This window comes from Sus scrofa, chromosome 2 (genome assembly GCF_054392235.1).
Source record: "Sus scrofa isolate SSC_HxYL_T2T_F1_AM1 chromosome 2, Sscrofa_HxYL_maternal_Yorkshire_Landrace_v2.0, whole genome shotgun sequence".
In the NCBI taxonomy this organism is placed as follows: domain Eukaryota; kingdom Metazoa; phylum Chordata; class Mammalia; order Artiodactyla; family Suidae; genus Sus; species Sus scrofa.
The window spans coordinates 39,653,591-39,676,591 of record NC_139384.1 but is presented as its reverse complement, the minus strand read 5'-3'; the positions used below and the strand labels follow the sequence as shown (position 1 = coordinate 39,676,591).

The 23,001-nt window shown below is 36.7% G+C and overlaps 1 long non-coding RNA gene across 2 annotated transcripts in view; it reads left to right on the top strand.

The window, feature by feature from the left end:
* The first annotated feature begins 672 nt into the window (after positions 1-672).
* LOC146405325 (uncharacterized) overlaps positions 673-23,001 on the top strand; it is a 155,118-nt gene continuing 132,789 nt past the window's right edge. The window contains exons 1-3 of one of the 2 annotated variants that reach the window (XR_014837159.1): positions 673-841; positions 924-1,244; positions 1,542-2,524. This is a non-coding gene — a long non-coding RNA (uncharacterized LOC146405325). Of the gene's footprint in view, positions 842-923; positions 1,245-1,541; positions 2,525-23,001 lie in introns of those variants that run through there. The other variant, XR_014837158.1, reaches the window with a different exon arrangement.

Genomic DNA, 23,001 nt, shown 5'->3' with positions numbered 1-23,001 from the left:
GTTTCCACATAGGGATGGCTGGTTTCTTTATCTCCTTCCTGATATCAGAACAATTTCTTAAGTAGATTTACTTAATTATTTCCCCAGAGAGAATTCATTCTGTGAGAAATGAGCTGTTACATATAGACAGACTTCTAAGATGTTCTCAAATACAGTATTCCCCAGACTCTTGGTGTATACACATCTTCTCTCAATTATTCAATTAACTAGTAATCTAGGTCCTCCTATAACTGAGCAGGACTCTATGGGGCCTTCCCAGGATTGACCTCCACCTACATCTTCCACCTGCCTTTTGTCTATAGAAAAAGCTCAGTCAAAAAATAAATTTAATCATACAAGTGAGAAAATGCCCAAAGAAAGGAAAACAGTCAAGCAAGACAAAATAATACTTTAGTCATTCAACAAAGTCAAGGACCTTCAGTTCTTCCTCAAGGACTATATAGATAATACTCTGGGCCATGTGTTTTCAAGCTGTTTTGCAGATTGAAATTCTCATCAGGTAAAAGATGTTAACTAAATGCCCACAAACAAATAGATCCCAAACCAGCTGAAACCAGAAGGTTGATGATGCTGACTTCCAATTAACTCACCACCAACCAATCAGAAGAATGCCCATGAGCTGACCACACCTCACTCCTTGAACCTTATAAGACTCCTCATTACCGCCTCCAGGGTGGGATGCACAGTTTAGAGGGCACCGCTTTGCTTTGGTTCCCTGAGTCTGGCAGAGAAATGAAGCTATTCATTTTTGCTTCACCCAAAACTCTCTCTCCATGATTCAGTTCTATGCCGGTGTGCAGAGGCCGAGTTTAAACAACACTCTGGAGCAGGAATTCCACAGGTACAATTAAGTTATGAAATCCGAATTGATTAACAAGAGTGGGATTATCCATGTGGGTGTTAACGAATCACACAAACTCTAGGTCTGAGTCAGAGTCAAGAGAACTTGATGCACCCTTTCTGGCTTGGAGATGAAGGAGGCCTTACAGCAAGTGACGCTGGTGAAATGTTGGACGGAGGAGCAGCCCTAGCTGACAGAAAGGAAACCAGAGACCACAGTCTTAAAACTGTAAAATACTGAACTTTTGTTGGAATATAAATGCTTTGAAATTAAACATGGAAGCTGACTTCTCCCAGAACATCCAGAAGAACTCAGCCTAAAGGACCCCTCTGTGTCAGATTTGTGTTAACCCTGAGAAGACCAGCCATGTGGTACCAGGCTTTTGACCTACAGAAATGGTGAGGTAAGAATTTTTTGCTGTATTAAGCTATTTGTGGTAATTTGTTACTAAGCCATAAAAAAACACACACATCTGAACATTCAGTCAGCCTATTGCCATGTAAACAATATGTTTTTAAGTAATAGTCACATTATAAATCTTGATGGCCATGTGGTAGTTCAACAGTTTTAGCAAAATCTTTGTATGTTTATTGCTTGAACACTGTTTTAGTTATTATACTATATTAATATATTAGAGTTGACTTAATCTTTTCCTCATGTTCATTTTTAAATGTCATCATAAATACTGAATTGCTTTTAGCCCTTTGTTTTTTTGTAACCACTGGAAGAAAAACCAAAACAATTCCAAGCTTTAGCGTTTTTCAAGTAATGGAAGTCACCTGATGGCCGGTAAGAATGCCTGGGAGGATCTTCTCTGATAAATCTGCAGTAATAGTTTTCACGTGACTATTTTGGGTCTGCAATTAAAATGTATTTCTGTCTCTGCCTCAATTCCTTTACTGTGTAATTTCTGAACAGAAAAAATAATAAGAAAAATTTTACGCTTATTATAAAGTGTACATTTCTTGTGTTTAGCTGATAGTTTCATCCAAAATTCTGCGTGTGTCGTGGATGGAACTTAAATAATGGTACTCAGTTTTATGACTATACCTATTTAATTGTTCAGATTGAATTTTGAATATGGTGATAACAGGAATTAGACTTGTTTTAAATGTACTGTTTCATATCATGGATGGCACATAGAAAGTTACAGACTTTTTGTTATGAAAGACACATGGAAGATGGAGCTTCCAAACTTGAAAAACCTCCAAAGACAGTTGTGATGGCAGAGATGCTAGTATACATTGTATTTATGTATTCGGAGTATTTTTGAATCCTGTTTGAAATTGGAATTTTCAAATCGATGTTTGAAAGAAAGCAAGGGTGGTTAGTAGTTCTGATAATGACACAAGATTGCAATAGGTAGTCCTAATCATTTTAGACTCAGTAGCTGAATCTTAATATTTTCAAAAAGAAGGAAAGATTCCTAATAGCAAAACATAGACCGATATCAAAACTTTTCAGGGAGTTCCCGTCGTGGCGCAGTGGTTAATGAATCCGACTAGAAACCATGAGGTTGTGGGTTCGGTCCCTGCCCTTGCTCAGTGGGTTAAGGATCCGGTGTTGCCCTGAGCTGTGGTGTAGACGCGACTCGGATCCCACGTTGCTGTGGCTCTGGCGTAGTCCTGCTGCGAGAGCAGCCCAAGAAATGGCAAAAAAAAAAAAGACAAAAAAAAAAAAAAACCAACGAATTTTTCAGTATTTTCCAGATTATAAAATTAAGAGTTCTGAACAGCTTTCTGTACAATTTCCAAGGTGTGAAGTGTCCAGTTACCTATGAAAAGAGATTTTTTTTTTTACTGTTTTCTATCATTGTCATTTTAGCAACTAAAGATATTAGAGAACAATGAATAGACAAAAATGAGTAGGCTAGGAGTGTCCTTTATAATTAAAACATATAGCTAAAAAAAAATCCTAAACAGGATAGCAAAAATTACCTGAACGTATAAAAGATTATAAATACAAATGCTAATCACAGATACCCAGAACGCACGTATTTAAATACACTGATATATAAATCTCTGTGCAATGTTGCTTTTAAAACTTAGCTCCACCCTACTATAATAAATGCAGGGAGCCACTGAGAGGTCAATTAAAGCTGAATAACTAAGCCCCAGCCCAGCATTTTGAAGGAATCAGGGTTTTAATTTACTACTTATTAAAAGCAGTTGATTAAACAATTTATTTATTTTTGATTATGAAAATGTAGTTTAATGATTGTTTCTTCTAAGGGGAACATTTCTTCCTTACCTATCTCATTTTTTGGTATTTACTTTTTATTGTTACTCAAATGAATTTATCACATCTGTAGTTGTATAATGATCATCACAGTCCAATTTCACAGGATTTCCATCCCACAACCCAAGCACACCCTCCTACCCCCCCCCCCCCAACTGTCTCTGCTGGAGACCATAAGTTTTTCAATGTCTGTGTGCCTGAGGGGTTTTTTAGGCAGCCTGTTTACTGAGGGGTGGGGCTGTGATCCCACCTGGGTTGTTGTTTGCCCTGGGGCTTCTCAGCCTGACTGATGGGTGGGGCCAGGTTTTCCCAGAATGGCCACCTCTAGAGAAAGGCACTGCTGCTAAATATTCCCGAGAGCTTTGCTTCCAACGTCCTTCCCTCACAACAAGCCACATTCACCCCTGTTTTCCCAGGAAGTCCTCCAAGAACTGCAGTCAGGTTTGACCCAGATTCCTATGGAGACTTTGCTTTGCCCTGGGACCCAGTGCACGTGAAAGTCTGTGTGCGCCCTTTAAGAATGGGGTCTCTGTTTCCCCCAGTCCCGTGGAGCTCCTGTGCACAAGCCCCACTGGCCTTCAATGCCAGATGCTCCAGGGGCTCTTTCTCCCAGTGCCAGATCCCCACATGTGAGAGTTTGATGTGGGGTTCAGAACTCTTGTTAAGGCAGCTGCCCAGCAGCTCTGAGCCGCAGCGTACCAGCTCTGGCACTGTGGCTGTAGTGTACCAGCTCCAGCAGCTCTGTGGCTGCAGCGTATCAGCTCTTTTACCCAGGGAGAAACGAAGCGAGCACTCAGTGAGTTGGAGAACTCAGGTTTATTACGCCGGCGGCGGGCTCAGAGGAGATTGCTCTCTAGAATCTGAGCCTTAAAGAGGGGTATCACAAGGCTTTTATGGGCTAGTTCTTTCGGGTCCATGCTTGGTGGACCAGAGTGAGAACTGGCAAGTTTACAGAAGCAGATGCGTAGGGGAGGGGTGGTTAGGGATAGTTGGCCGGGTTTTGCTTAGTCATCATGGCGGGATCTCTCCTTTATACATTTTTATCAGGACATTTTCTCCTACACTCTCACTCCTGTAGGTGAGTCTCTGTGAACCAGTTAGTTTCTAGTCTGTGGGACTTCCCACCCGGGAGGTATGGGATTGTTTATATCACATGATCACCCCTCCTACCTCTTGATGTGGCCTCCTCTTTGCCTTCTGGAGTAGGGTATCTTTTTTAAGGTTTCTGGTCCATTTGGTTGAAGATTTCTCAGCCTTTAGTTGTGAATTTTGTTATTTTTAGGAGAGAAGCTGAGCTCCAGTCCTTCTCTTCCGCCATCTTAATCCCATTTCCAAATGGCATAATTTATATTTTACTTGGCTGATCTCTAGTCATCAAATTCACTCATGATTCTTCTAGATGAATGAAAGAATAAAGGAATGGAGGGAGGAAAGAGAGAATTGTAGAAAATAGTTTCTAGTGCAAAGATATAGACAAATCTTTGATTTTAGTTATGGTGCAAGGAGAAAAGTGCTGGACTTCAGCAAATGTGAGTTATCTCACTTATAAAGTGGGGGATATACAATTTTGGCAGAGTTGTGGGGAGCATGGATGAAAACATTCAAAATGAATCAATAACATGATTTCATATAAATATTCAATATTACTTGGGTTGAATTCTGTAAATAAGATGTTTGATGCAAAGTCCTTTTCTGCGACACCAAGGCAGCCCACATCTGGAGGACTGATTTTGATACTTGTCAGAAAACAACACATGGAACATTGGCAGTTAGGAGCTTATCTAGAGGAGAGTGAGGACCCTAGAACATATGAAAATAGTCCAAAAAACCTATTTATCATTTAGATTTTTTATCTGGCACAATTTAGAGAGAATATGTGTCTTTCCTTAAAAGACTTTGACAATCAATCAGCATAAGTGAATCAATTGAAGGTGAATGTTCCAGAATTTAAGTTTGTTTTAATAATTATAAGAATCCATTAATTGTAGATTTGAAGGTATGCGCTCTGTGGTTAGGACACCATTTATCTGGGTTTGAGTGAAAGGAACAAACATTAAAAAAAAGAAAATTGAATTTCTTGAATTCTAAGAACTTTTCCAATTTGAACGCATTCCTTCATGTCCATTAATTTACAGTAAAAGGATCTATATGAAATGCCATAGATTCACCAGATCATAGGGAATGCAAAAAAAGAAATAGAAACAAAGTTTTGGAGGACATAGGTATAGAAAATAAGACAGAAAATGTATGTTCCTGAAATAAATCAATCAAAAAAATCATTAACAAAATAATTCAAGAAGTATTTTCACACTAAGGGACTTGACTTTCTAGATTCAAAGGGCCCACAAAAATGATAAGAAAAAAAATGAGATTATATCAAGACATATCATGGTGAAAGTTTGAAACTTTGGGGATAATGACAAAAAACAAATCTTTCCAGAGAGTGAGAGAAAAAGATTCAAGAACCAGAACTGCTTCTGACTTCTCATCTCTCTTATTATTCTTAGAATTTGAAGCAGTCTGGTTCCTCATAATATTGAATTGTATTTTCTGCTATTCTTTGCAGAATAGAAGAACCTTCCAAACACTTTCATGTCCTAAATTCCCTTATTAATTACTTGAGCATTTGTCTCTCTTTTAATCTAATATTTAACAAAATATAGCCTGCAAGCCAAATCAGGCCCTCTGCCTAGTTTTGTAATGGCCTTTGAGTTAAGGGTAACTTTGTCATGTTTAAATGGTTTAAAATATCAAAAGAATACGTATATTCTTCGTTTTATAAAATTTTTATAAAATTTATAATCTTTTATAAATTTTTTAATGAAAAATTATATGGATTTTAATTTCAGTACTCATAAAATACATTTTACTGGAAAATGTTACAATAATTTATTTATGCATTGTCTATGCTTGCTTTTGCCCTGCAGTGGTGGAGTTGAATATTTGCAATAGAAACAATATATGGTGCTTTGCATGTCATGCCATGCACTACAAATCACAGTGATGCAGCAATAACTCAACAGCTTTTCCAGTTCTGCCTTACTGCAACTTTTCAGTTTCTACTTCCTTTGTTTTAGCTTTGTTTATCCTATTTTATCTTACCAGTGCCTGCCAACTATGACAAGAGAAAAGTGAATGTTATATGACATACTTATAAGTCTTTGTTGACTGCAGCTTCTTTGATATTGTATTGGATAGCAAAGCATTGAGTTTTTAATATAATGACAGTACAGATATACTAAAAGAGGACAATATACATTGGTATTACCACTCATCAGATATTCCCAATTCACAAGAAAGCAATGGTCAGAAACATTAGGAAATTTAAAATATTTCATCACAGAGGAATTTCTTCATAAAAATAGAAAAATTAAAATGTGTCTGCTAGCAGAGTAAGTTTCTTTGTAGCTCATTTGAAGCTGAACAAGAAAAACATTTATTGAAAATGAGTTAATACCATTGTGTTTGATAGCAACTGAAGAAATGTAACCACAGAAACTTAAAAGGTAGGCTTTAAGTGAGAAAGGTGTATTGAAAAGTTTAACATCCACAGTCAATTTTTTTAATTTTCTTTTTTTTTTATTTCCCCAATACAATTTTTTTTCTACTGTATAGCATGGTGACCCAGTTACACATACATGTACATATTCTATTTTCACACAGTATCATGCTCCATCATAAGTGACTAGACATAGTTACCAGTGCTACACAGCAGGATCTCATTGCTAATCCATTCCCAAGGCAGTAGTTTGCATCTATTAACCCCAAGCTTCCCAACCACCCACTTACTCCTCCTCCCCCTTGGCAACCATAAGTCTCTTCTGCAAGTCCATGATTTTCTTTTCTGTGTGCAGATGACATGATACTATATATGGAAAACCCTAAGGGCTCAATCCATAGTCAGTTTTTTAAAAAGCAAATGGTTTTCAGTGGCTTTTCTTCGTTTCATGTTTAGTCAACAGATATTACCGATGCTGCTCAATTATTGTTTATCCCAGGAGTCTATCCCAAGAAGTCATTGAGAATTAGTCTCTGAATAATCAGCATGGAAAATCTGTAGAAAACATTTACAAAGAAGTTGAGAAAACACGTATTGAATATAACCTGACATGGAATCTCGTGAGATATAATAAAAGTGTCCTTATAAAAATGTTTGAAGTAGGAAAAATGATTAGTTAAACAAATTAACAATATTTTTGGAAAGTGTACAAAGCCCCTGGTTACTCATTGTATGATTCTTCGGGGAGCATTTTGGGCAAAATACTGAATCACATTATAACCATGTGCAATTGAATTAACAGTGTCACTAGTGAATTTCATTTGCTCTCATACATTGTAAAATCATGAATTTTTGTTAGAAATATAGGCTGACTATCCTTGGTTGAACAACTGCACAAGATGCCACAGCTATGTGGTGGTAAGCTTTTCTTGTGTTATTTTCAGCTCAGGGCCCAAGTGGAAAATTTTCTGCATGAGAAGAATTACTTTTTACACTGTTAATGAACACTGGGTAGCTTTGGAAATTAGCTTTTGCTGCAGACTTGATAATGTGTCTTGATGAGCTTAACCTAAAATTACAAAGTAAATAATGCTAATTTTGCAAATTTACAATTATAAAGAAAATTGTGCCTCCTGTGAAAAATACCAAGAACTTGATATCTGAGTCATAAGTAATGTCAAGTTGCTTTGTACCCTTGCCATGCTGTCAAATGTTAAAACAAGAGCAGTCTCCATCCTCACACAGATTTATTTTTAGCAGATATATTTTTCTAAACTCAAACTACAGTTTCGGGATTTTTTTTTTTTTTTTACTTCAAACAAATGTCAGGGAAATTTTCATGTTTTAAAATCTATTTAACAGGGGAAGTGAGATACTGCTAACCAAGTATTCAATTAGAAGTAATTATCTCAAAGTCATGATACACTGAAAGTTAAATATTAAGAGAAGAATCGATTATAAAATTCTATAAATGTCTTCAAAGTAATGAATATGCTCAATTAAAATAATGGGTGGATTGACATCAGTATTTGCAGTCCCTGTATATGTGAAAAGATGTCTTTAATATGAAAGATGTCAATTTCATTAAAGAACATTAACAGATGAATACCTGTAATTGATTTTAATAAAATGGAACTCTGAACTTCCTTTAAGCAAAATATCACTCAGACAGAATATTATTCTTCTAATTGGTAGACCTGCATTAAAAATTGTATTCATTTATCATATTTTGAATTTCACCAGTAAAATTTTGCATACATTTCTCTTTTTACATGTTCCTGCCTGTATAATAGTCTCTAATTTGCCTCTTAGTCCACAAAGCCTAAAATATTTTAGCTCTTTACAAAAAACGATTGATGACTTTGTTTTAATCTATCTGATCTTCCATAAATCTTAATGTTATTTTAATTATGTTACCTTTATAATATTTTCATAATGCTCTCTTCTATAAGTAAATTTATAAATTTTTACTGAACCATATACATCAGATAGCTAACAAAGAAACTTCATAGGTACTCTAGGGTGCATGGAAGACAAATTCACTTTCTTTTTACCTACATGAAAGAGATTTTCTTGTAGGGGCTAAATCTCAGTTTTATTATGAATATCTCTCAGATGCCAGAGGCAAAATTTTCTCTTTTGGCTGCAATTATTTTCATGCTTTCTATTTATGAATGGGTTGATATAAACAACTTTCTACATAAAAAATGATTACTTGGAGTTCCTGTCGTGGCGCAGTGGTTAACGAATCCGACTAGGAACCATGAGGTTGCGGGTTCGGTCCCTGCCCCTGCTCAGTGGGTTAACGATCCGGCGTTGCCATGAGCTGTGGTGTAGGTTGCAGACGTGGCTTGGATCCCGTGTTGCTGTGGCTCTGGCGTAGGCCAGTGGCTACAGCTCTGATTCGACCCCTAGCCTGGGAACCTCCATATGCCGCGGGAGCGGCCCAAAGAAATAGCAAAAAGACAAAAAAAAAAAAAAAAATGATTACTTATAAAAACAATCCAATATTTTAATTTTTAAAAATGTCTGTCCTTCTGGTAAGATATTTCTAGATCTTAACCCCCCCCCCAGAAGGGGGGTTATGGTAGAGTTCCCATCCCCGACCCTTCATCAGCTTGGGTCCCTGAGCAACAATGACAGGGGGAGGCTTGAGGTAGACATGTAGTCTGAGTAAGAAATAAGACTTTATTTTGTAAAGTTATGAAGTTTTTGGGGGGGGGGGTGATTGTTGTATTACTATAGACTCTCTTAGGCTATCTGGACTAAAATACTTGATAATTGTGAATTTTCTGAAACATTTTAGCATTTAAACAAATCAACCAATTATACCTGACTGCCACAGTTGCTTTGTCTCTTAAAAGTTACATTAATATCAAGTTTTGGTGAGGGAGTGAATGTAGTTTCCAATAAATGAGAGGGCAAGGCAACCAGGGCAGGATGTGGCGCTCTCTGAGATTTCTCAGCCTGTGACTGTGCTCAGTTTCTACTCATTCTAGAAACTGAGATGGTCAGATCTGAAGGAACTCGTAAAGCTTCTGACGTCCGGAACAGCAAGCAAATAAATTTGGGCTAATGAAGTAGTTTTTTCTTAGGCCACCTGACGAACATACCTTACAAAGGGGAAAAAAAAAAGGCCCTGAAGGGATAATGCAAAAGTAACCTGAATTGACAAATGTTTTTAATGGTTAAATGTTTTCATGGTCAGATTTGGTCTAGTACATATTTCATCACTCCAAGAATGAGAATGGTTAGGTTTTTCAGTAGCTGAGTTATTAAAATTTAAACTTATGTTGGAGGTAGAAAGTTTCTAAGAGAAAAGTTTAATGGAAATGACAAAGCTTAAAACCAGTTCTTTTGAATAGCCATTATTTGCCAACTAGATATGATTTTATATAATTAGCTTATTTTACAATCCCAACAGCCCAGTGTGCTTATTATTATTGTTATTACTATTCTTATTTTTATTATTTCCATTATATAGGGAAGGCAGTGAAGATTGGAGCTCCAATTGGAACACTGGATATTGATTTTTCTCCAGTGTTCCAAAGGTCATACATTATGTGACTGAGAGTCATTTCATTCAATTAACACAATTATTGTGTACTTGTGAATTGGATTTGAGGTGTCAGAGGACAGGGGGAGTCAAGTATGATTTCAACATTTTTTGCTTGACTAGCTGAAGGAATGTGGACTTTGTCGGGAATCATGGTGCCCCGTGTGTATTTCTTCATTCAAAAATCATCACATCTAAAATGTTAAGTACCAGTAAGAGAAACTATGCAATTATTTACTCATCTCATGCTTGTCCTCATTAATAGAGTGCATCAAGGGTCTGAATATATATACATATGTATATATACACACACACATATTTATATATGTGTGTGTGTATGTATATATATGTAAGGTATATTTTCAACCATTACAAAGGAAAGTGAAGCTATTAAACAGATGTAAAATCATTTGATCCACCCAGACTTGCTGATTGCTCTAGCAGTGAATGAAGGAAGGGTTTGCACATTTTTACAGTCTACCCATTCCTCTTTCACTACTGCTGATACTTTAGAGTTATACCTTATACCATGAATAGTATAACAGCATTGTAACCTAACCACCATGATATTTTGAGTTCTTCAAGGATCACCGGATTCCTTTACATTAAGCTTTTTGTCAGCAATGGTGACAAAAAGTTCTCATCTTGCATTGAGGGGAGAGCTGAAGTTTTATTTTATTTTATTTGCTTTTTAGGGCTGTACAGGTGGCATATGGAGGTTCCCAGGCTAGGGGTCTAATTGGAGCTATGGCTGCCAGCCTATGCCACAGCCACAACAATGCTAGATCCAAGCTGTGTCTGTGACTTACACCATAGCTCACAGCAACGCTGGATCCTTAGCCCACTGAGTGAGACCAGGAATCAAACCCGCAACCTCATGGTTCCTAGTTATTCCTTTCTGCTGTGCCATGACTGGAAATCCTAAAGTTTATTTTATAATGAGGTTTTATTATTGTTTGATCCACTGCAATTTCTCTATATTATTCTAGATGAATGCATTCAATTTTTGAATGCTTTTGAAGAATACTGAAGGCTTTTTAAGAGCCCGGTTGGAGGTATGTCCAAATGTTTACAGAGGGGTAAATTCTATCTTGAAAGACATAATAAGTTTAACCCACTTTTTAAAAGAAGTTACAGAAAAAGCAATTGTCAAAATGTCACAGGTTAAAAAATCCAATCATTACTCAGTAGGATCAAATTCCTCTCTGTACCCTTCAGCATGTCACAGAGAAGAGCTAATTCCTTTGCTTTCCATTTCAACATGAAACTTAGAATCTAAAATAAAGCCTGATCAGTGGCACTTGTGTCAAAAAAGAACTCAAAGTTAGCTTCCTAGGAGCAATGACAATGGCTATTTGACTAAAATATTTAATTCTTCGATGCCAGTTGTATGATAGTCACTATATGCTGTCAGTTCAGAGAAAAGAGGGAGAACCCATTTGGCATGTGTTCATTATTTTCTACAGTGAGATCAACAGAGAAAAAGATCTTCATGGAGCACCATCAGTTCTTTTGGTTCACTCTATAGAATGTAGATATCCTCTCTGACTTGACTTTGCTCCTGTCACACCCAGTTTGACCAAAATTTCCAAACCAAGCAACAACAACAAAAACCCACTTCAAAAGTTCCATGTTGCTTAATGAGTTACACCCATGTATTTTAACATAATAAAGCCATTCTCCCCTGCACTCTGTACACAGATAGATTACATTTCCAACTCTTGCTTTTTAATAGATGGGACCATATGACTTAGTTCTGACAGAATTAAGTAGAAGTGATACAGGCTCTTGAGTTTTTTCTTTTCTTTTTTTCTTTTCTTTTTTTTTGCTACTTAAGAGCCATACCCATGGCATATGGAGATTCCCAGGCCAGAGGTCGAATGAGAACTGTAGCCACAGCCTGTGCCACAGCCACAGCAATGCGGCATCCGAGCCACGTCTGCAAACTACACCACAGCTCACGGCAACACTGGGTCCTTAACCCACTGAGTGAGGCCAGGGATTGAACCCTAATCCTCATGGATCCTAGTCTGGTTTGTTAACTGCTGAGCCATGAAGGGAACTCCAAGGCTCTGAGTATTGATGGAGTCATACATCCCCAAATAACCACATGAAGAACAACCTTGTTCATCTGAATCACAGCTGTTTGAACTGTATGTGAATCAAAAAATAGATTTCATTATACTGCAGTATTATATAGTGCATCTAATTTTTTTAGCAAGTGAGCTCAAACAAATCCATATGCTATGCAAGTCCGTTTAATATGTCAGACTAGCATCCTCTCTCTAGCATTTCGCTTTGCAGCATATTTTCTAACCATAAGAATCTGTTCTTTTTTCTTAATTCTCCAAAGAGATTTCATCCTCCCTTGTTCATATTGTTGTTTATTCTCAAGGATACCTTTTCTCGAATTCTGCTTAACCCCTTGGAAATCTCCTACTCAGTCGGCTTTCTTTAGAAAGATTCCAAAAGTTAGTAGTGAAAAATGTTAATTATTTCCTGCAAATACACTCGCAGCACTTTTTACATAGATATTACAGATCTTATACTGATCTCATTGGTAGTTCCCAGGTGAAGACCTAACAGTCAATTAAAATTTGAGAAGTGTGTTCATGAATATACAGGGAATTCTGTTATATTTAATAATATTCCTATCCACTGTTTTTCTCTTCTTTGAAATTTCATCCATTGAGATTCTAACACTATCCTCCTTCCCAAAGTCTAAAAAATTAAGGATAATAGAAAGTATAGTATTCCCCAGGCATGAAAGGAGATTGAGAGAGAGAATATGGAACTAAATCGAGCTATCCAAGAGATATTCGTACACCCATATTCTACGCAGCATTATTCACAATAGCCAAGATGTAAAAGCTGCCCAACTGTCCATTAATGAGTGCCTGGATTTTTAAAAATGTGATATATACCTATCATGACCTACTATTTAAACTTAAAAAAAGAAAAAAAATTCTGATAATGCTGCAATGTGGATGAAACTTGAGGTAATTATACAAAGTGAAATAAGCCAGTCACAAGAGGAGAAATACTTTATGATTCTACATGAAGTACTGTGAGTAGTTAAATTTATAGATACAGAAAGTAGAATGGTGACCATTGGGGGCTGGGGGAGAGGGTAGTGGTACTTATTGTTTATTGGGTACAGTTTCAGTTGGAGAAAATGGGAAGAGGTTCCGAAGATATGCAGTGGTGATAATTGTACAATGATGTGAATATACTTAATACCACTAAACTGTACACTTAAGAATGGTTAAGATTGGAGTTCCCGTTGTGGCGCAGTGGTTAACGAATCCGACTAGGAACCATGAGGTTGCGGATTTAGTCCCTGCCCTTGCTCAGTGGGTTAACGATCCGGCGTTGCCATGAGCTGTGGTGTAGGTTGCAGACGCGGCTCGGATCCCGCGTTGCTGTGGCTCTGGTGTAGGCCGGTGGCTACAGCTCCGATTCAACCCCTAGCCTGGGAACCTCCATATGCCGGGGGAGCGGCCCAAGAAATAGCAACAATAACAACAACAACAACAACAAAGACAAAAAAAAAAAAAAAAAAAAAAAAAAAAAGAATGGTTAAGATGTTAACTTTTATGTATATTTTACCTCATTCTTTTTCTTAGAAAAGTCAAGTTTACTCAAATTAAATAGAACGTTTTTTTTGCATTATTCCTAGGATTTAAGAACAACTACTTAAAGGGTGATCAGGTCCAGGCAATTACCAACGTTTAGAATGGTTTAAATTATGTGACATCCAAGGAGGACATACTTTTTAGAGCATACACACTGAAATTATGAGGTTCAACTTTGAAAATAGAATGAAAGGACAGATAATTTTACTTTACATATCTCTTTCCTTCCCCAAATTCATCATTGCCTCCTCGTGCTAAAAACAACAGGGGCAGCCTACATATGCCAGCCCTGTTCCCAGTCTTCATTGTTCACCTGCATGGCTCCAGCCAGTCAAAATCATTAAGTAACTTGTTGATTCCAGAAGTACAAAATTCCTCTTTACCAATGAATATGGAAACATTTCAATATTTTGGTCAAGCTCTTGATTTAGATTGTTTAGAAATTTCCACTAATCAAAGCAAGAATTTAAGACAGAGAATCCAATTTCTTGGATAACTGTTCACTGTTAAGCTCTTCTCTAGGACTTTGAGGTGAATATTTTCAGTGGAGTTGTTTGTTTATTAAAAAGATGGCTATGTTTCTGATTGTAGTCTTTGATAGAGTAAGGCCAGCCTGGATCAAAATCTTGACTCAACTACAGACAAGCAGAGACTTTGAGCCAGTTATCACTGTAAAATGGAAATATCAATTGTACCTTCTGTGGAATTACTGTGAATACAAAATTAAATTAATATAAAGCTCTTTTGAAAAGACTTGGCACATAAGAAGCTTGATTAGTGAGAGCTACTATTACTTTATTGAATGTCCTGAACTGTCATTTTCTTTATATTCACTATCTCACATATAAATATCCCCCACCTAAATACCATATAGTTTTGTTTGTTGGAATTTGGAGAAAACTAAGCATTTTCTCTCTGAAATACTTTGATAGTTTGCAAATTGCTGAGCTGTGGTGAAGTAAGCAGTACCTATTTCAAGTTCATTATTTAGGCACTACTGAAGGAAATTAGAAGTCAATGCTGGGAAGATTATAATACAGTGCTGGATTATTGATTTTCAATTAAAAACAGAATAAAATAGCACACTGTCCTTTGGATAAGACCATAAAACTAAACATCTGAAAACTCCATGGTGTTATCTTCCCTATGGGTACCTTTGACTGGGGAATTATTGCAAAGCATCTGTAACCTGGACAAATCTACAATGCATTTTCTGACTCACCCTGGAATTACTTGCAGCTGCAAACCTCATGCACTTTAGAATTTACTTTCAACACAGGTTTAGTTTAGTTTCTAAGTAACTTTTTGGTAGATTTTTTTTTTTTTTTTTTGCTTGGTGTTCTTTCTCCTTGCCCCTTCTAATTACATGGATTTTTCAGATACCTCATTTCTGTGTTCTAAAAGTATGCATTTTTTAAAAAAGGTCACGTTGGCATATGGAAGTTCTTGGGCTAGGGGTCTAATGGAAGTTGCAGTTGCCAGTTTACCCCACAGCCATGGCAATACCAGATTGGAGCCCTATCTGCAACCTATGCCATAGCTTGTGGCTATGTCAGATCCTTAACTCATTGAGCAAGGCCAAGGACAGATCCCACATCCTCACAGAGAAAACATTGTGTCCTTAACCCACTGAATCATAATGGGAACTGAGAAGTGTATGTTTTTGGATGAATTTTGTCTAACAAGTTAAAATATACAATATATCAAACCGTTCCTGTAAAGGCCTCTTATACAAGAAATAGTCTATACTTTTGCATTTCATTTACTTTGCCATGTTTGCTTCTCCTTTTTCCATTTACTTATTTCTTTATCATTACGTTTTCTTAATGTACTTCTATTTAGTTTCTATGTTTTCTTTGTCATAGTGTCATACTCCTTTATTCCTCCATTTTGCTTCTTTTTAAGCATGTGTCATCATTTGGCATCCTCAGCCTTCCTTACTTTCTATATTCTCCATTCCAATTTATGTCCACCCTCTAATTTTCAGTTCCATATGAATAACCACATGAAAAGAAGAAAAAAAGTCATTCATGTTTTTGAAACTTTTATATACCAGTCCTTACACTGAGCTCTTTTCTTTGAAATAAATAGCTTCATTTCTACTTTTCAAATAAGGAGACTCAGGAGAGGTTATGGATCATACCTCCATAATGATGTAGGCATTTCACCTGAATAAATGGGGTGTCCATAACTAAAGAGTGATAGCAGTAGTAGAACATTCTCTTAATAGGCTATTGTTCCTCTCTCGTTGGATTTCAGGGAGCATTTCTAGCATCATTAGTTTCATATGCAGTAACTAAAGGTTTGGCAGCAGATAGGAAAGCTGGCACTAAAAGGTTCATGCCAAAGACCTGGGGACTTGTCACTGGGAAGAACCCTTGAGTACTTTAGTAATTCTAAGTGATCATCTGATTTGATCCTGAACTCTTTAGACACAGAGATTCACTCATATTACAAAATCCCATATATGGCCTCCAACTTCATATCATAACCCCACTTTAGTAATTCACATTCTTCACTTATGAACTTCTTGGCTTTGTTTTTTGGTTTTTGTTTTTAAATCATTTATTGTCTTCCTTCAGGCTTTGTACACAACCCTTTTTTTCTAACTTAGTCTTTAATTTCCTCCTTCAACCATGATCAAACGTAGTAATTTAGTTGACAGTAGTAACACCTTCATTTATTACAGCCTAGGCTCATAAACCTCATTTTTCAGTGCAAGTTCTCTGAGCAGTTTTTCTAAATGTGCTAACTCTGCATTCATAAGCATTTTTCAGCTCAGGGAAGAAATCTGATTGCTATGGAGCCTTTTTAGTCACCATAAGCAAACCACAGAACTAATAGTTGTTGCTGCTTTTGCCTGTTAATTAAACCAGTTTCTACAACATTGCATTAACAGTTCACAAAAACAAAGAGTGCTGAAAAATTCAAGAAGGAGCATTTTTTCCACTTGCATTGGATAGAGGCCTTAAAAAGTAAATTTAAATCTTATATAAACATGTATCCAAGGAGTACCATTTACTCAGGGATTATTTAGCAATTAGAATAGTGAGAAATGCCATTTGAGTCCTTTCCAGCTTGGTTGCCTTGAAACACATTTTATTAAAAGATCAAACTTTAAATGATCCAGTATAACGTTGTGTGCTTTGGGGATCCAAAATTGTAATTTTAACACATTATTCTGTTCAAGTGGAGTTGACTGCAAAGGCATGAAGTAAAGGTATCATTCTACTAGATTTCTGATCAAATCCACTGGGGGCTGTTGAGGGAATGTGTGCAGATGTCTTAGCTGAAAGATGCTTGTAAGAAAATATTTCAGTGCATTTGAGAAAACTGGCATCTATAATTTATCAAAAACAGCCATTTTAAAAATGAATAAAACATTGCCACATTACTTTTGAATCACACAGGTCTCAGGTTTGCTTGTTAAAATAGAAGTTACTTATTTTGAAAAGATAGTTGAGTTGTAATTTTAACATGGTATGCATTTTATAGATTTTACACATATATTTCAGTGTTTCTTCTTTAAAATGTTAACTTATTTTTTTAGCGAGACATGTAACAATAAATATGTTAAAAGGAAAAACATTTTTGCCAGTACCCTCCCCCCTAAAAAAAATCCTCAGTTTATAATACGTTTACCAAGGGAGTTCCTGTTGTGGCTCAGCAGGTTATAAACCCAACCAGTATCTATGAGGATGCAGGTTCCATCCCTGGCCTCATTCAGTGGGTTAAGGATCTGGTGTTGCCATGAGCTGAGGTGTAGGTCAGACTCTGCTCGGATCCCATGTTGCTTAGGCTGTGGTGTAGGCCCAAAGCTGCAGATCTGATTCGACCCCTAGCCCGAGAACTTCCATTTGCCCTAAAAAGAAAAAAAAGTATGTTTATATAGTATAAACATACATGTATTTACTATAAGTATATACTATTAAGAGCATCACTATTGGAGAAGTAGATGTATGCACTATAAGTCAATATGATATATGTTTTGCATTATATTCACTAAAGAAAATTCTTTAAAAACAATTTATAGAATTAATTGTAACACAGCCAAAGATATTGGAGAAGAGTAAAAGAAAGGATAATAAAAATAAGAAAATCCAACAGAGATGTTACAGTAAGATTCATTGGAAACTTAGGTTACAGAGTGATGAGAGACCAATAGAGAAAAATCACCTGACAACAGCAATAACAACAAAATTAATTTTTTCCAATATTACATTTAATTAGAATTTTTTTGACCAAAATGTTTAAAAAGAGATTGTGGCATAACTAAAAGAACACCCAGAAGTAGGTATTGGGAAACATATCCCTAAAAAGCCAGTTACTGTGTACAACCAAATTTAACTATGGTTAACTCATTTTTCTTTTCCTTTTTTTGGGGGGATGTGCTTTTAAGGGCCGCACCCGTGGCCTGTTGAGGTTTCCGAGCTACAGCTGGTGGCCTATATCATAGCCACAGCAATGCCAGATCTGAGCCATATCTGCAACCTATACCACAGCTCACAGCGATGCCATATCCTTAACCCACTGAGGAGGCCAAGGATCGAACCCACAACCTCGTGGTTCCTAGTCGGATTTGTTTCCACTGCACCATGACAGGAACTCCTCATTTTTCATTTTATAATGAGGGAGCTGATTGCTTCCAGGTCAATGGCTCAATTAATCACCAATAACATACATGTATATATATATGTTATATATTCTATATATATATCCATATATATATATATAACATATATATATATATATATAATCAAGAGCTCCAGTCAACAAAAGAAGTGGAAAGTTAAGAAAGAAAAAGAAGCATTAAATCACATATTAGTTTAACTGTAAACTTAGATTTCTTTTTGTGCAGAAAAAAAATCCCACTGGGTAACTCAGAAAAGGCAGTCCTAGATACTAGGTTGTAGAAAACTTTTGCTGGAAAAAAAGAGATTTTGACTTACAGTCTAATTCTTTGAAATTTCCCTGAAGTCCATCATTATTCCTTGGAAGCTGACCATTACTCAGAGAGGCTGTTAGAATTTCTATTGATTTAGAAGATTATTGAAACCTAGTATTAATCTAGTGCCTTATAGATAAGCCCAGTATTCCAGATCCACTGAGATCTCTGACAAAGATATCTTTTTTTTTTTTTTATTATTATTTTCCCACTGTACAGCAAGGGGGTCAGGTCATCCTTAGATGTATACATTGCAGTTACAGTTTTTTCCCCCACCCTTTCTTCTGTTGCGACATGAGTATCTAGACATAGTTCTCAATGCTATTCAGCAGGATCTCCTTATAAATCTATTCTAGGTTGTGTCTGATAAGCCCAAGCTCCCGATCCCTCCCACTCCCTCCCCCTCCCATCAGGCAACCACAAGTCTCTTCTCCAAGTCAATGCTTTTCTTTTCTGAGGAGATGTTCATCCGCGTTGGATATTAGATTCCAGTTATAAGTGATATCATATGGTATTTGTCTTTGTCTGACAAAGATATCTTGTCATGAATGCTGAGCAAATAATCTTTCTTAAATGTCTCAACTTTGGACTATTAATATAATCCATCTTCAAATCTTCTTAGAAGATATTTACAACTTTGAATTGAGAAAAGAGACAAGCAGAATATAAAACGTGAAAAAGTCAGTTGAGAAAATACAACATTTCATACTTTCTGAGACTGACAGTACAGACTTACCTGTAAAAAGATGTAGGATTTTCCTTTGTTGTTTAAGCAAGTTGCCTCCTCCGTTTACAGAATGTGCTGCATCATTTCAGTATACACTTTGCGTTGCTAAGGATACAATATTACAGCCTGGGAGTTCCTGTTGTGGCTCAGAGGTAAGGAACCTGACTCATATCTGTGAGATTGCCAGCTCAATCCCTGGCCCTACTCAGTGGGTTAAGGATCCTGTGTTGTCCTGAGGTGTGGTGGTGTTCGTAGATATGGCTAGGATCTGGCGTTGCTGTGGCTGTGGTATAGGCCAGCAGCTGAAGCTCCAATTTGACCTCTAGCCTAGGAACCTGCCACAGGTGTGGCCCTAAATTAAAAATATATGTATATATATGTATATTTGTGTGTGTGTATATATATAGCCTGGGGTTGTGCTACTAATCAATTATTTTATAAAGGCTACTGTTCATATTATTATGGAAACTCAGAGTTGAGAAGTCTTCAAATTTGGTCTAGCTCTTCCCTCTCTCTTCCTGCACATGGCATAGTGGATGGGATTTTCTATGTGGATTCAAACAGCTCAAACCCAGCTTTCACTTGATAGCTGGTGACTTGGTCATATCACTTAGTTCTTTGGTTCATTGTTTATTTATCTGGAAGATGTTGAATTAACTAATTTCAGAATTCCTGAAAGTATTTAAAAGATATACATCTACATGGTGTTAGTCATCAGCAAAATGGTCCCACTCCCCTCAACAATTCATAAAAATGTTGTGTTGGCCAATTGCTGGTTTATTCTTGCATTAATCATCAACTGTGCCCTGCTTCAGGTAACTAGTATCAGTGTTAAATTATCTCTGTATGAATGAGAGCTTCTGTTTTCCTGGATGAATGGTATCTAATCAATTATTTAATCTTTTTTTTTTTTTTTTGCTTTTTAGAGCCGCACCAGTGGAATATGGAGGTTCCCAGGCTAGGGGTGGAATCAGAGCTACAGCTGCCAGCCTATGCCACAGCCACAGCAATGCCAGATCCGAGCCGCATCTGAGACCTACACCACAATTCATGGCAATGCCAGATCCTTCACCCATTGAGCAAGTCCAGGGATCAAACCTGCAATCTCATGGTTCCTAGTCAGATTTGTTTTCCCTGCGCCACAATGGAAACTCCTATTTAATCTTCTTGTAAAGGATTATTAGCACAGATTTAATTTTTATTTGGCTTTACTTTCTAAGTTAATCATGGTTGTTCTGAGTTATTCATGGATAATCCCCCTATTAGCATAGGTTTATAAGAATGGTAAGGAACAGAGTGATTAGACACTTTTTTTTGTTTGCAAATTAGGAAAATTTCATAAATCTAATTTTACTATTCTTTAGCTGTGCCACATCTCCCTCGAATTTGTATTTGCAAGTAATTGCACATAGAGAATAAGTACTTGGGCTATTTCAAATTATGCCTGTGGAAATCAGTCTCATTTCATTCTAATTTTTTAAAAAATTGTATTTTAATAGCTTCAGTGACCTCGAAAGTCATAATAGTTTAATTATTTTGAATAGATTGTGATTTGTGCCTATTTTCTATTCATGATCCATCTGTTTTATTGGAAATATTGCAATTAATGCTTAGGAGTTAGTGAATTATTAGATGGAAAAATCCTCTCATGTTGGCCATTGAAGGACTGAAAATGTAGAGTGCCAGTATTTACATAGATGATCATTTAGTTTCACCTTATTCTCTAATATAATGTTGTAATCACTCTTAACTTGGAGACAGTTTTGTCCAACTCTACGCAGCTGTTGAATGGGAAAGTTACACATTCAGCCTTGAGGGTAAGGAGGAAGGATTATAAAGAGGCTGCTTTCATGAGTCAGGATAAGTTATGTTAACTGTTGCAACACACTCTGAGATCTCAGTGACTCAGTACACACACACACATGGGTTTTTTTTTATTGTATGTATAGGGTCTAGTGCATGCTGGTAAAGTGTTTCCTCTATTCTGAGACATAAGGATACAAGCTCCATCAAATCTGTAATCCAGCCATCTCAGCATACACACTTCTAGATCATCCTCACAAGTGAAAAGAGAGCTGGGGTCTCCGGATGTTTCAAGGAGCAGAAGTGGAAGTAGCTTATATTACCTCTGCCTAATTCATTGATCAGCACCCGATACCATCGACTTAATCTACTTGCAAGGCAAGCTCAGAGAGCACATTAAATATTAGGTGAATGCTTACTGTGTCTGCTATGTCCATAGACAGCCATCAGAAGACAAAACTGCATGTCCAGCTTTTTCTTCTGGGAATACTTGGACTTCTTGCTTTTCTGAGTTCTTCTGTAGCTCTTTCATTAAGACATTTGGAAGCTACTTTCTTCTTGAAACCTATCCAGATACCTTCAGGCAAATATAATCACTCCTTTCCTTATATTTTATATTTTTTATACCAATAATTTTTGTTGAACACTTTATGGTAATCTAGAAATATTTTACATATATATATATATATATATATAAAATCTCATTTATTAGCATATATAAATTTAATTCCACCCCAACTTCTACAAGATAAATATGACAAATGAGGACCTGGAGAATTGAAAAAGTAAATAACTCACTTTTGCAACATAGAACTACCCAGAACTAGTAGTAAGGTGCAGGGCAAAGATTAGAGCCAAGGTCTGTATGATACCAAAACAAACACTCTTTCCCATTGTGTGTATCTTCCTCCACTCTCTATCTTGCATCTTTTCATTTAGCAATTATTAAATGCATTACAACCATACAGAAGGTCTCTCTGAGGTCTCTCTATAAAACTCCAGATCCCAGGGTGTATAAAGGCTCTCAAAAATATATGCTAATAAATGATGAACCATTAATGCATGCACGTGAGAATTTGTAATACCCATAACATCTTCTTCATTTCAATAGGTTGTAGTACAGCTTAGGTTAACTAGAAAGTACAAGGAATTATGCCAGGTAGGATCTGATAACACCCTTCTGACAAGAGCTCATGATGCTGACCTGGTTCACATAAGCAATCTGAGGAGATGTGCCATTGTCTGCTCCACTTTTTCCCCTATTGTTACTGCTACTTGGTTTCTTAAGGCCACTGTACAAAGTGCCACAATCTGGGTGTCTTAAAACAACAGGTATTTATTTTTTACACTGTTTTGGAATCTAAAACCCCAGTATCATGGAGCCAGCAGGGCCATGCCCTCTCTGAAATCTTTCTTGCCTTTTCCTAGCTTCTAGTGATGTCTGTACATTCTGAGTGTTTCTCAGCTTGCAGCTGTATTACTCTAATCTCTGCCTCTATCATGATACCCCTTCTTCCTGAGTGTTTGTCTTCACATGGTATTTCCCCTTTTATAAGGACACTGGTTATATTGGATTAGGACCACCTTAACAATTTATCTTCATTTGATGATACCTGCAAACATCCTATTTCCAAATCAGGTCACACTTGCCAGTATTGGAAATTAGGACTTAAATATATATGTTTAGAGGAGCCATTCAATCCACAACACTGTGCTAATGATGCTAATTTACCTGTTTAAACCTTTTCTTCCTGTCA